Source organism: Podarcis pityusensis, assembly GCF_964106645.2.
Source record: "Podarcis pityusensis genome assembly, chromosome: 11".
NCBI lineage: Eukaryota > Metazoa > Chordata > Lepidosauria > Squamata > Lacertidae > Podarcis > Podarcis pityusensis.
In genome coordinates this window covers 7759493-7772016 of record NC_138036.1, presented here as the reverse complement: position 1 = coordinate 7772016, position 12524 = coordinate 7759493, and the positions used below count along the sequence as shown (strand labels likewise).

Below are 12524 nucleotides of genomic sequence, written 5' to 3'. Positions count from 1 at the left end.
GGCGGGGAGGGGGAGAACTGCTACATCAGAAGGCAAACTCTAGGAAGTTTCTGCAGGAGCAGAGAGTTGCTAGGAGGAGCAGGGAAAGATACAGTGGACACTCGGGTTGCGAATGTGATCCATGAGGGATGCACATTCGCAACCCGCAGCATTCACAACCCACATCTGCGCACGTGCGGGTTGCGATTCGGCACTTCTGCACATGCACAAAGCCTGATTTAGCGCTTCTGCACATGTGCGACCGCCGAAACCCGGAAGTAACCCGTTCCAGTACTTCCAGGTTTCGGCGGTCCGTAACTCAAAAAAATGCAACCTGAAGCGTCTATAACCCGAGGTATGACTGTACAGTGGTACCTCAGGTTACAGACGCTTCAGGTTACAGACTCCGCTAACCCAGAAATAGTACCTTGGGTTAAGAACTTTGATTCAGGATGAGAACAGAAATCATGCAGCAGCGACACGGCGGCAGCAGGAAGCCCCATTAGCTAAAGTGGTGCTTCAGGTTAAGAACAGTTTCAGGTTAAGAACGGACCTCCGGAACGAATTAAGTTCTTAACCCGAGGTACCACTGTACTCAGCTCTTGAGTTCAAGAGGCCTTCTGCTAGGATTCTTACTTCCTCAGAATAGATAGTATTTCACCCCCAGTATGAAATCATCCTAGGTAGCTTTCTAGGGAAGAGAAACAGAAACTAGCTCTCAACTTCCCACTCACCCATTCTCTTGCACTATGGAGCCTAGAGGCTCCAAAACACTAAACACATGTACACTTGCACTTCGCTGCCACTGCAGTCTCTCCTCCAGGCACTAAGGAAATAGGCCTGGAGCAAAAGAGATGCTTCGGATGACCCATGCCATAGGAACCACCATTGAAGAACTGATCTGGAGGAGGAGGAACCTTTTCAAGGCCACGCAAGTCTGAATCCGCTCACCCTCCCAGATCCCGGCTCCTCCCAGATCCCATCCACCCCTCCTTCACACCCAGACACCCTCACACACACCCTACACCAAAAGCCATCCACCCCATGCAAAGGAAAACCTCACTACTGCAGCTCTGATGGGGTTTTCCTACAAAAGCTGCTCTCCCCACTCTTCCCTCTGCTTCGCTTTGGAAGGGGGAGTCTTGGATTCGGCAGTGGGGGAGGGAAGGGCATGGGTAAGGGGTGAGGACTTGGGTTTATTTTCTTCCCTGCTGGGGAGGTCTGGGCACTCTAACAGACTGGCAAAGTTGGCAGGGTTTTTCCACCCTCCGCAAACAGGTCCAAACTCAAATCTGTTGCCTCCAACACATCCAGATGAAGAGAATACACACAAAAAGCCAGTTTGTATGCAAAACCATCGCAACAATGCAAACTTGATTTCCTAAACCACAACTTTAGTGGGTGGCCGAGATACAATTTTGGGGAGATTGCAATGTTCCGGGGGTTGAGAGAGAAACCCCATTCAAACAACACGGAAAGAAACCCCCCTCTTCTCTCCATCTTCTGGACACAACATAACCTGTATGGTGTTTCTATGATGCCCCCCCACACCATTCCCCAAATACATCAGAATGCTGCGTTACAAAGGAGCCATCCCTCCACCAAACACAAAAGTATATATTCCAGCTTATTACTTGGTATCAAGCCTCGCAGCATTTGCTATCAGGCTATTTCAACCTTTTATTTATTTTTATTTTTTTCAAAGCAGGCAGCATTTCTGTCGCTGTTTGCACAAGAAAAGGCATGAGAAGAGGAAAGGGAGGAAACCAGAGGCTAAGATCACCTCCTGCCCTCGCCCCCACATGTGCTGCAAGCTCTTTCGCTTTCTTAATGCCTTCAACCTCCAGCATTTTCTCTCCTCTCTTGCAAAATAAATAAATAGCTTTGGGAGGAAAAAGCACAGCAAGTGTTTGCAGGAATCAGAAGCAGAGCTCGGGGATTTGGAGGGGAAGACGCAGACACTGTGTTTTTGGTGTGTGTTGTTTTTTAAAAAACACACCAACTAAGGCATGGGAGGGTAGCTGAAGGGTAATCCTGGATTTATTAGTAGCCGATCTATTAACGAGGTTGACTCTGACACAAACAGGGAGGGGGGCGGGAGAGAGAGAAAAGAAAACCTGCATTGTTAATTATCCAGCCCCTGCTACACGGACAAACACACAGAGCGAGCAGGGCTTGTTTATGCGCCGCAAACCGTAGCAGTTGCCAGAGTGTCCTTTTGCCAATGTCAAAATAGCACTCGAAGAGCCTCGCAAAAGGCTTGGCCGAAGAAGGGGTGGGGGTTGGGAACCAAAATATAACTCAAACCTCGCAAACATGAAACGGTGTGGCCGTAGTGCACTGTGCAATACCCCCAAATTCTGATGCATGTTCTTTCTTTCTTTCTCGCTCTCTTTTTTAAAAAAGCAGCGCTGCCATCTCATTCTCCTCGACAGCCACACTTTCCTGGCGCGAAGCTCGTCTCTCTCGCAAGATCCACGCTGGAAACCAGTGGCGTAGCGTGGGGGGTGCAGGGGGGGCCGGCCGCACCGGGCGCAACATCTGGGGGTTAGGGTTAGGGAGCGCAAATCCACGGGTTAGGGGGCGCAAATTACTTGCCTTGCCCCGGGTGCTGACAACCCACGCTACGCCACTGCTGGAAACTGCAAGCGAGAGGGAATGCCGTCTTGCCACCCTCTCCGCACACCTCAGACACACCAAGTCTGCCACCTCCCAGCAAAACCCCATAAGCAGGCATGTTACTACGGGTAGGTGGGTCGTGGAGGAAGGAATTTAACAGCCCAGTCCTATAGGCATGCTTACTCTGGGATAAGTCCCAGGCCTGCCCCTTTGCAACCCGAGCCTGCCTCCTGTTTTGTTCGCAGGTCAGCCTACTCGCGAGCAAGTGCCCTGCAGGCCGTGCGCTAGCCTTGCTTACTCCCAAGTAAGCCTGCAACAGCCCTGCAGCCGGATCCCTCCCGCAGGAAGTCCTGCTGCGTCCTCGGCCCCCAAGTCAAGCGCGCGGGGAAATTGACAGCCGCGCAAGCGCCACGAGCTGGGCAGCTCTCCTCGGCAGCAAACCGACTGGATCGGGGCCTGCTCCCAAGCCTGCGCCTGCAGGGGCCCGATCCGACGCCTGTTCTCTCTAAATTCAGCAGAGGGTGGTGGGCGGGGGACTCACTGCCATCCCAAGTCACAGTGAGCTAGCTTAAGGGAAGGGAGGGGAGTCTGCTTCGCAGCTTAACTGGGAGTAAGCCCCCTTGAGTCTGTGCCTAGGGTGACTGGTTGGGGGCTTACTTCCGAGTAAACACGCCTAGCCTCGGGCCGCATGCGTCCTTGGGCAAACTCCTTCCAGCACCCAAATCACGACCCCCCACTTTCCCTCGCACCCCTTAAAAAAAAACCAAAAACACATCAAACCCACACAGATCCGCAACTAATATCTGCATATAATACTCACAGGTTATTGCAATACAAGTGACTTTTGAGCAGCAAACGCAGCGTCAAGAAGCAGCGGGGAAATCCCCCTTTTCCCGCGCCTCCAAAAAAAGAGCTCAACTTTTCGTCCTCCTGGCACCCATCCGCCAGCCTTCTGGAACCCCCTACAGACCCCCCCCCAAAAAAGCTCCCCAGCCCTCCCCCCAAGCACCCACCCATAGCTCATGAGGACTCACCCATTATCTTCTCGGAAAGCCAAGCGCCCGGCTTCGCTAAGCTCCCCAAAGTCCTTCGTGGGAGCAGCGCGCGCCTTGCCTCTCCTTTCTCCGCAATTCGCGAGGATTCTTTTCAGCCGACCGCGATGCGTGTAGAGGGGAGGTTGGGGAGGCGTGTGAACGGAGTAGGGAGGGGCGGGTTTCCAGATCCCGACCCCTAAGTCCCTTTTTTGCACCCCTCCAAAAAAAATGTTTTAAAAAATAAATAAAAGCAAAGCACCCTTCCCCGCCCCCTAAGGTATTATTGCTCCTTCGGCTGCTGCTTCTGTTTGGCGATTTTGGCGCAGGGGCGCCATGGCGCGCGGGGAACTGTCAGATGGGGGGGCGGGAGGGGGGAGGCGGAGGGGCGGGTTCGCGGGGGCTGCTCGGCGGAGACCCCCACTCAGGAAAGAGGGAGGGAGGAGAGGGAAGGAAGGAAGGAGGGAGGGCGAGAAGAAGGAAAGGGAGGCGATTGCACACGGTCGAGAAACAAGAGAGATGGAAACAGATTTTCTCCTCTCTCTTTTTTTTTCCTCCCAAGGAGGTGAAAAATGGCGCCTCTCGAACAATTTCTCTTTTTTCAAAACAAATTACGCATGCAAAAACAAAAAAAAAAAAGATATATATATTTATATATTAAAAAGCCGAGGGAGGTTTAAAAAATTGCTACGGGCTTTTTTTAAAAAAAGGGGGGTGGCAGTGGAGGGGAGGGAAGAAAAGAAGGAGAAAGACTGGGGAGGGGAGGAGAAAGGGAGAGGGAAGGAATTGCTCTTCTCGTTGCGAAGAAGGGAAATCAATGCACTGGCGTAAAATCCCCGTCGACGCGAGGCGAGCTGCCGCTTGAGGTCCTCCCCCCGCTCTCTTTCTCTCTCCGGTGGGTCCGCGGGAGGGCAAATCCGGGGGCGCGAGCGGGACCCCAGCCTGCGCCCGGCTGCTCCCGCTCGCGGCTCCAAGGGCGACCTGCCTGGCTCCCTTCCTCTCGCGCTCTGGCTCGGCGAGCCCTCGAGGGCTGCTGGAGAAACGGTTTCTGCCGATCACCGCAGTTTCATCCGAGCCGGAGAGGAGAAGCCTGCGCCGCCGCCGCCGCCGCCGACACTGTCGCCTCCTCGGTGCGTCGTTGCTGCTGCTGCCGCCGCCGCCGGTGGCTTGTGCAGGTCTCTGGCTTGCTCCATAGCTCCCCCCTCCGTCGCTTTTCCCTTCCCTTCCAGCGCCCCCGGTGGCCAAGCGCGGGAAAGGAGCGTCGAGGGAGAAAGAGAGAGAATCATAGAATCAAAGAATGGTCGAAAGGGACCCATGAGGATCATCTTGTCCAGCCCATTGCAATGCAAGAACATGCAGCTGTCCCATAAGGGAATCGAACCTGCAACCTTGGTGTTATCCACACGGTGTTCTAACCTACTGAGCCATAACACACACACATTTATTCACTTTATATATCGCTCTTAATCTGAAGATCCCGGGGCACTGTACAACATTAAAAACACAATTTACATAGCATAATAGCAAAAAACCCCAATATAATAATAATAATAATAATAATAATAATAATTCATTATTTGTACCCCGCCCATCTGGCTGGGTTTCCCCAGCCACTCTGGGCTGCTTCCAACAAAGATTAAAAATACATCAAAATGTCACACATTAAAAACTTCCCTGAACAGGGCTGCCTTCAGATGTTTTCTAAATGTCAGGTAGCTGTTTATCTCTTTGACATCTGATGGGAGGGCGTTCCACAGGGCAGGCACCACCACCAAGAAGGCCCTCTGCCTGGTTCCCTGTAACTTGGCTTCTCACAGTGAGAGAGCCGCCAAAAGGCCCTTGACGCTGGACCTCAGCGTCCAGGCAGAACAATGGGGGTGGAGATGCTCCTTCAGGTATACTGGGCCAAGGCTGTTTAGGGCTTTAAAGGTCAACACCAACACTTTGAATTGTGCTTGGAAACGTACTGGGAGCCAATGTAGGTCTTTCAGCCGCCTCCAGTCACCAGTCTAGATTAGTTGTAGTTTCAGGGTCACCTTCAAAGGTAGCCCCACGTAGAGCACATTGCAGTAATCCAAGTGGGAGATAACTAGAGCATGCACCACTCTGATGAGACAGTCCACGGGCAGGTAGGGTCTCAGCCTGCGTACCAAGTGGAGCTGGTAAACAGCTGCCCTGGACACAGAATTAACCTGCACCTCCATAGACAGCTGTGAGTCCAAAATGACTCCCAGGCTGCGCACCTGGTCCTTCAGGGGCACAGTTACCCCATTCTAGTAGTATTCTTGATGGTACAGTATCATAGAATCCTCTAGTCCAACCCCCTGCAATGCAGGAAGGAATTTCACCTGAAGCATCCATGGCAGATGGCCATCCATCTTCTGCTTAAAAACCTCCAAGGAAGGAGAAACCACCACCTCCTGAGGGAGTCCGTTCCTCAGTCAAACAGCTCTTACTGTCAGAAAGTTCTTCCTGATGTTTAACCGTAATCTCCTTTCTTGTAACGTGAAACACCCTGGGGAGTTCACTTCGGTGCTGCTAAGGCACAGATTTGACTTCACCCCCAACGAAGCACTCCATTGTCTCTCAAGACAGATGGGTGCAGTAACAACAACACACTGGATCACCATCGTTCAATTTGTATGCCGCCCTCCCACAGTTACAACTATGCACAAGGTGGCTTACAACAGAGCAAGGTTTACATCATCACAAACACAACGCAAGTCGTCCTCAACAGTACCTAAAACACATGAAAAAGTACAGTGCCAAACTGAAACAATTTCTGCACAAATCACTGAAAGGTCTGAAAATAAGGTCTGAAAATAAAGATGCAAAAGCAACAGCAGCAAAAATAACCCCACAACACCCACCCCAAGGGTCTGATCAGCAGCCTCAGTTTTTGTAGCTGGAGTCAGTCCTCATCCCGTCTTCCCAGGTCAGGTAGGAAAAGGCCAGCAAAGCGGGGAGCAGGTCTTCCAGGACTCACAGCCAAGTTGGTCTTGGTTCTCTTAAATGCCAGGGAGTTTTCTCTGAAAGAAGCGGGTAAAGGTAAAGGGACCCCTGACCATTAGGTCCAGTCGTAGCCAACTCTGGGGTTGCAGCGCTCATCTTGCTTTATTGGCCGAGGGAGCCAGTGTACAGCTTCCGGGCCATGTGGCCAGCAGGACTAAGCCACTTCTGGCAGACCAGAGCAGCACACAGAAACACCGCTTACCTTCCCGCCAGAGTGGTACCTATTTATCTACTTGCACTTTGATGTGCTTTCAAACTGCTAGGATGGCAGGAGCAGGGAACGAGCAACGGGAGCTCACCCTGTCATGGGGATTCGAACCACTGACATTGTGAACGGCAAGCCCTAGGCTCTGTGGTTTAACCCACAGCATTAAAAAACACACCAACCACTCCTTGTGAACCACTTCCCCTTTCTTCCTGCGCAAGGTAGTCCTGCCCTCTGGCTGCTCCTCAGAGTCAGCACATCACACAAGACTCGGCCTCAATGGAAGCATCCTCTCCTCCTCCTCCTCGCCCGGTCTCCAACAGCCACTACAAGCTGCCCAAGGGAGGATGCCAGCAGTAGTGGCCCTGGAGAGGCCAAGGAGTGGCAAGAGAATGTTATGTTGCAGTTGCCACAGCCACCGCATTTCAGGACAAGTGCTGGCTCATCCTCCTCCCCAAGCTCGGTGGTAGAGGCACTGGCACGGGAAATAGGGACTTTCCAGGACCAAATCAGAAGCTGGGATGGTAATTCTGGGACTGTCCTTGGAAAACAGGGACACTTGGAGGGTATGTGAGACCAGGGATGGTCTTGCTGGACTCCATAAGCAATGGTCCAGGAGGATCATTGTGGCTAGAGGGCCACAGATTGCCTGTTCCTTCCATAAATAATAAGCTAGGTGGACCCAATGGTCAGACTCAGTACGAGACAACATTGTACATTGTACATTCATTTGTGACATGCTGGTTGATCCAGATGGATGGCTCCTAGCACAAATAAAGCAAGGCTCTTCTGCAAGAAGCTATGAGCACAGCTGCAGTTCGTCTTCTACACTGTCAGGGGATGTTTCATTTTTCCTATAGATTCATCCTCCTATGGTCCCTGCACATCAGTGGGTGTTAAAAGCCTGCTGTGATAAATCTGGAGATGGTACATGTCACCCGTGGCTATTTTAAAATATATAATAAATCTGGACGATCTTTTTTTAAAAAAAAAATCATTTATTTATTTAGTGCTAAGCACTTATTCATTTAAATATGATTTTCCATTGCAACCCATGAAATGTCAAAAAACAAAGTGTTTTAGTGTTTGTTTTGGATTTGATGCGTTTAATTAGGGGGAAAAACACCTTGCTAAAATGGTGGTGACTGGGAAAAGCTTTTTAAAAAGTGTTATAACACTTTCATTTAAGCAGTATTTTGCTAATATTTTCACATTTTGGGGAAAAAATGGATCTCAAGTGTAGATTGGAAGTGTTTAATGGGGGGGCGGGGAAACCAATTTGCTGAAACGGCAATGACAAAAACCAGCATTATAGTATAACACACTTTCATTTGTGCAGAATTTTACTAAGATTTTACGTTCTTTTTAATATATCTGGAAAATATCCTGAAAAACATTTAGCACTAATTATACTAAGATATAAGGCCACATACGGCTTAGGATCAGGTTTTCCAAATATCACGACAGGAAAGAAGAAGAAGAGAAGAGTTTTGGATTTGATACCCCGCTTTATCACTACCGTAAGGAGTCTCAAAGTGGCTAACAATCTCCTTTCCCTTCCTCCCCCACAACAAACACTCTGTGAGGTGAGTGAGGCTGAGAGACTTCAGAGAAGTGTGACTGGCCCAAGGTCACCCAGCAATTGCATGTGGCAGAGCGGGGAATCGAACCCAGTTCACCAGATTACGAGTCCACCGCTCTTAACCACTACACCACTCAAGCCACACAAAATTCTAGAAGTGACTTGGAGCAGGGCTTTGAACGTGGATGCCCCTGTTCGGTAGAACAGTAACCCTGTCTGAGATGCAACAGGTGCCCAGTATCTTTCAGGAAACAACTGAAGACATTTTTCTTTTGACAAGCTTCTCCAGCCAGATGAAAAGGTCTCTGCCTTAGATATAAATTTTGCATTGTACTGCTTTATAACTACTTTTAGCAGTTTTTAAGACGTGTTTGTAAATCACCTTGGCAAACATGTATAATACGATTCATAAATCAATAAACAATAATTGCAATGATCATTAAAAGATCAACTAGGTAATAATAATCGGACTGCAAAATTGTGCCTACCATTAAGGTCATCGTGAACATGAGGGGTTTGTCTGCTTGGACCATCACTGCCCACATCGAAACCAAGTCTCTTGAAAAAGATGGGAAAGTAGAATCAGGGTTCTGCATCCATGGCAGATGACCATCCAACCTCTACTTGAAAACCTCCAAAGAAGGAGAGTCCACCATCTCCTGAGGGAGTCTGTTCCACTGTTGAACAGCTCTTACCATCAGAAAGTTTTCCCTGATGTTTAGTCAGTATCTCATTTCTTGTGTAACTTCAAGCCATTAGTTCAGTTCCTACCTGCCCCCCAGAGCAGGAGAAAACAAGCTTGTTCTATCTTCCATACCACAGCCCTTGAGATATTTGAAGGTGGCTAGCATATCTCCCCTCAGTGTCCTCATTTCCAGGCTAAACATATCCAGTTCCCTCAACCGTTCCTCATAAGGCTTGGTTTCCAGAACCTTGATAATCAATTCTAATCCTTCTAACCTCCTTTGGGGTAGGTTTGTGGGTATAGCAGAAGGAGATAGGATCTGCCCATGTGATGCCCACCTGGTGGAAGCTCTAGCTCACATGGCCCTTAAATGTAAAATGTATGATGATCTCCACCAACAATGTCTAGACCATCTATGTATTCCAACATGGAAACCAGAGACAGTGGTTATACACTTCTTATTACAGGGGAGAGACCAGGAGCTCACCAAGACAGTAGCTAAGTTCCTCTATTTGATTCTTTGTCGCCGAAGTACGCTACAGGATCATAGCTGTCAACTTTTCCCTTTTCTTGCGAGGAATCCTATTTGGAATAAGGGAATTTCCCTTTAAAAAAGGGAAATGTTGACACCTATGTACAGAATCCTGCCCTTGCTGGAGACTCACAGAGATGAAATAGATCGCTCGCCTCTTCTTCCCTTTGGCAAATGACTGTACTGTTGAAATGGTGACGAGATTGCACTGGCCTATTTATTCTGAATGTTTGTATGTGATGCCAATAAAGGTTTGATGATGATGATGATGATAATCTTGGTCACCCTCCTCTGCACATGTTCCAGCTTGTCTATATCCTTCTTAAATGGTGGTGCCCAAAAATTGTACACAGTGTTCCAGGTGTGGTACTTCCCTTGATTTGGATACTATACTTCTTTTGATACAGCTAAGGATATTGACCGCCATGGGCAATGGCAGTTAAGGCAATTGGACTACTTTTCCATCCGTCACCAAAAATGAAACATTATAACAAGAACCCTACAAAATTCATGGAACAGACCTGGTAAAACAGCAGCAAAGAACTTGGGCAGCAAATAATCATAATCTGTCAAATGCCTAGAGAAGAGATAATTTCCCACCAGAAGTTGAATGACCATTAGTGTTGGTGCCAGATGGACCTTAATAGGGAGAGCATTCCACAAGCAAGGAGCCACAACTGAAAAGGTCCTGTCCCTTCTCACCCCCTTGTTATCCAAACATCCGCTGGAGAGGAAACACAACCTCGGATGAAATTGTGATGGTAAATTAAATTACAGTAGTCCATGCTTGAGGTTACCAATGGATGCATCCCCACGGCCAAGTCATGTTGGGCTGAGAGACCAGAACATGCCACCAGAACATGTCTGTGGCAATAAACTATGGGAATTTTCCACATTTGTGCATCTATTTCCTACTTTTTATGTTTTTGCCTTTTCTGTTGGTACTCACAGTCTTTCACGTTCCATTTGTTGTTTATATCTGAGCCACTTTCAGTAGCTAAGGAACTGACAAAGTTGATTGGTGGAGGATGGAACTTCTTGCAGTGTAAATGATTTTCTGTTTGCATAACATCAACAGAAGGATTGATTAATAACCAAATTAATTCCCAGGCTCATGCGTCTTGCTTAAGATCAGATTTGGATATATTTAAGGTATGTAAGCAACCCTATAATCATTTGTACGAACATATGAGGCTGCCATTTAGTGAAACAAGTAATTTTCCTGCATGTGACGCCTAACTGTCGAAGTGGGAACTGACACCATTGACATGCATGGCTGCTGAAGTTTAATCTGCTCTGTCTGTGGTGTTTGGCATAAGGAAGGAGGCAGGCCCATTCAGATGTGCAAGCCACCAAGTGATAGATGCTCGTGTGAAAGCCGACCCACACCAACTGGCAGAGTAGGTTTCCAGTTCTGCCTATTTCAATACTATGGTGTAAGTCTGGCAGAAGAAATATCAAATGCAGCAACCCTCAGATTCAGAAAACCTGAAAAACAAGACTAGGATCATAGACTCATAGAGCTGTAGTGTTGGTTGGGATCCCAATGGTCATCTAATCCAACCCCCTGCAATGCAGGAATCTCAAGTAAAGTATCCATGAGAGATGGCCATCCAACCTCTGTTTAGAAACCTCTAAGGAAGGTGTAGGGGAGGCTATTAATAGACAGGATAATAAACTGTTTTTATATGCAATAATGGCAGCAAGAGTACTATTGGCACAGAAATGGAAACGAGAAGAATTACCGACGAAAGAGGAATGGCAGACAAAATTAATGGACTATGCAGAATTAGATAAGATGACAGGAAGGATTCGAAACCTGTGGGATCAGAGATTCTCAGAGGACTGGAGTAAATATGTGAACTATTTGAAAAGCAATTGTAATCAATAGATTACGCTAGCAGGATTGCAAGAAGTTTTGTAAGGAGGACTATGTGAAACATTGCAGAGAAAAGTATGAAGAGAACTATTAGTGAAGGATTATTAAAAGCAATAGTGAAATTAATGAAATGCAGATTAAGTGATAAGATTGAAAAATCTTCAGATGTGGTTGATGGAAGTCCAAAACACTGAATAAGATGAGAAAATATGTTGTATGTTCTTTTGGAAATTTCATGTAAAAATTAATAAAAATATATCAGAAAAAAGAAACCTTCAAGGAAGGAGAATCCACAACCTCCCAGAGGAGACCACTCCTACAGCTCTGACCATCAGAAAGTTCTTCCTGATGTTGAGTCGGAATCTCCTTTCTTGCAACTTAAAGCCATTGGTTTGAGTCCTACCCTCCAAAGCAAGAGAAAACAAGCTTGTTCCCTCTTCCATGTGACAGCCATTGAGATCTCTGTTGAATCAGGCCAGAATCCCATCTAGTCCAGCATTCTGTTCTCACAGCGGCCAACCAGGTGTCTATGGGAAGTTCCTCAAACAGAACCTCAGTGCAGCAGCACTCTCTCCAGCTGTGATGCCCAGCAAAAGGTATTCAGAGGAATACGGCATCTGACAGCAGTGGCAGAACATACATAACCATCGTGGGTGGTAGACACTGAGAACTTTCTCCTCCATGAATTTGTCTAATTCTCTTTTAAAGCCATCCCAGTTGGTGGCTGTCCCATAGAAAACATGGTGTGACTAGCTGTCTCAAATCTACTGTGCATCAGAACTGCAAATCTTGCCCGTTGTTCTCCACACTCAGGAGACACACAGCACTTTCTGGGAAAGCTGCAGCCAGTCTCCCTCAAATGGTTAACAGCAAATGCTGACTGACATTTACTCAACACCTTTCACCCCCAAATTCCCAGTGCACCTGACAAATTGTACAAACTGATTACAAACTGATTGGGAACCCAGAGCAGGATCTGCAGCTGACGGCATAATGGTAC

The 12524-nt window shown here is 48.0% G+C and overlaps 1 protein-coding gene across 1 annotated transcript in view; it reads right to left on the bottom strand.

Annotated features, from left to right (window-relative positions):
• Positions 1-4785, bottom strand: part of SETBP1 (SET binding protein 1) — a 273291-nt gene extending 268506 nt beyond the window's left edge. Inside the window, exon 1 of the mRNA XM_080973383.1 lies at positions 3633-4785. The gene's annotated coding sequence lies outside the window, so the exon portion shown is untranslated. The remainder of the gene's footprint in view (positions 1-3632) is intronic.
• Positions 4786-12524: the final 7739 nt, after the last annotated feature.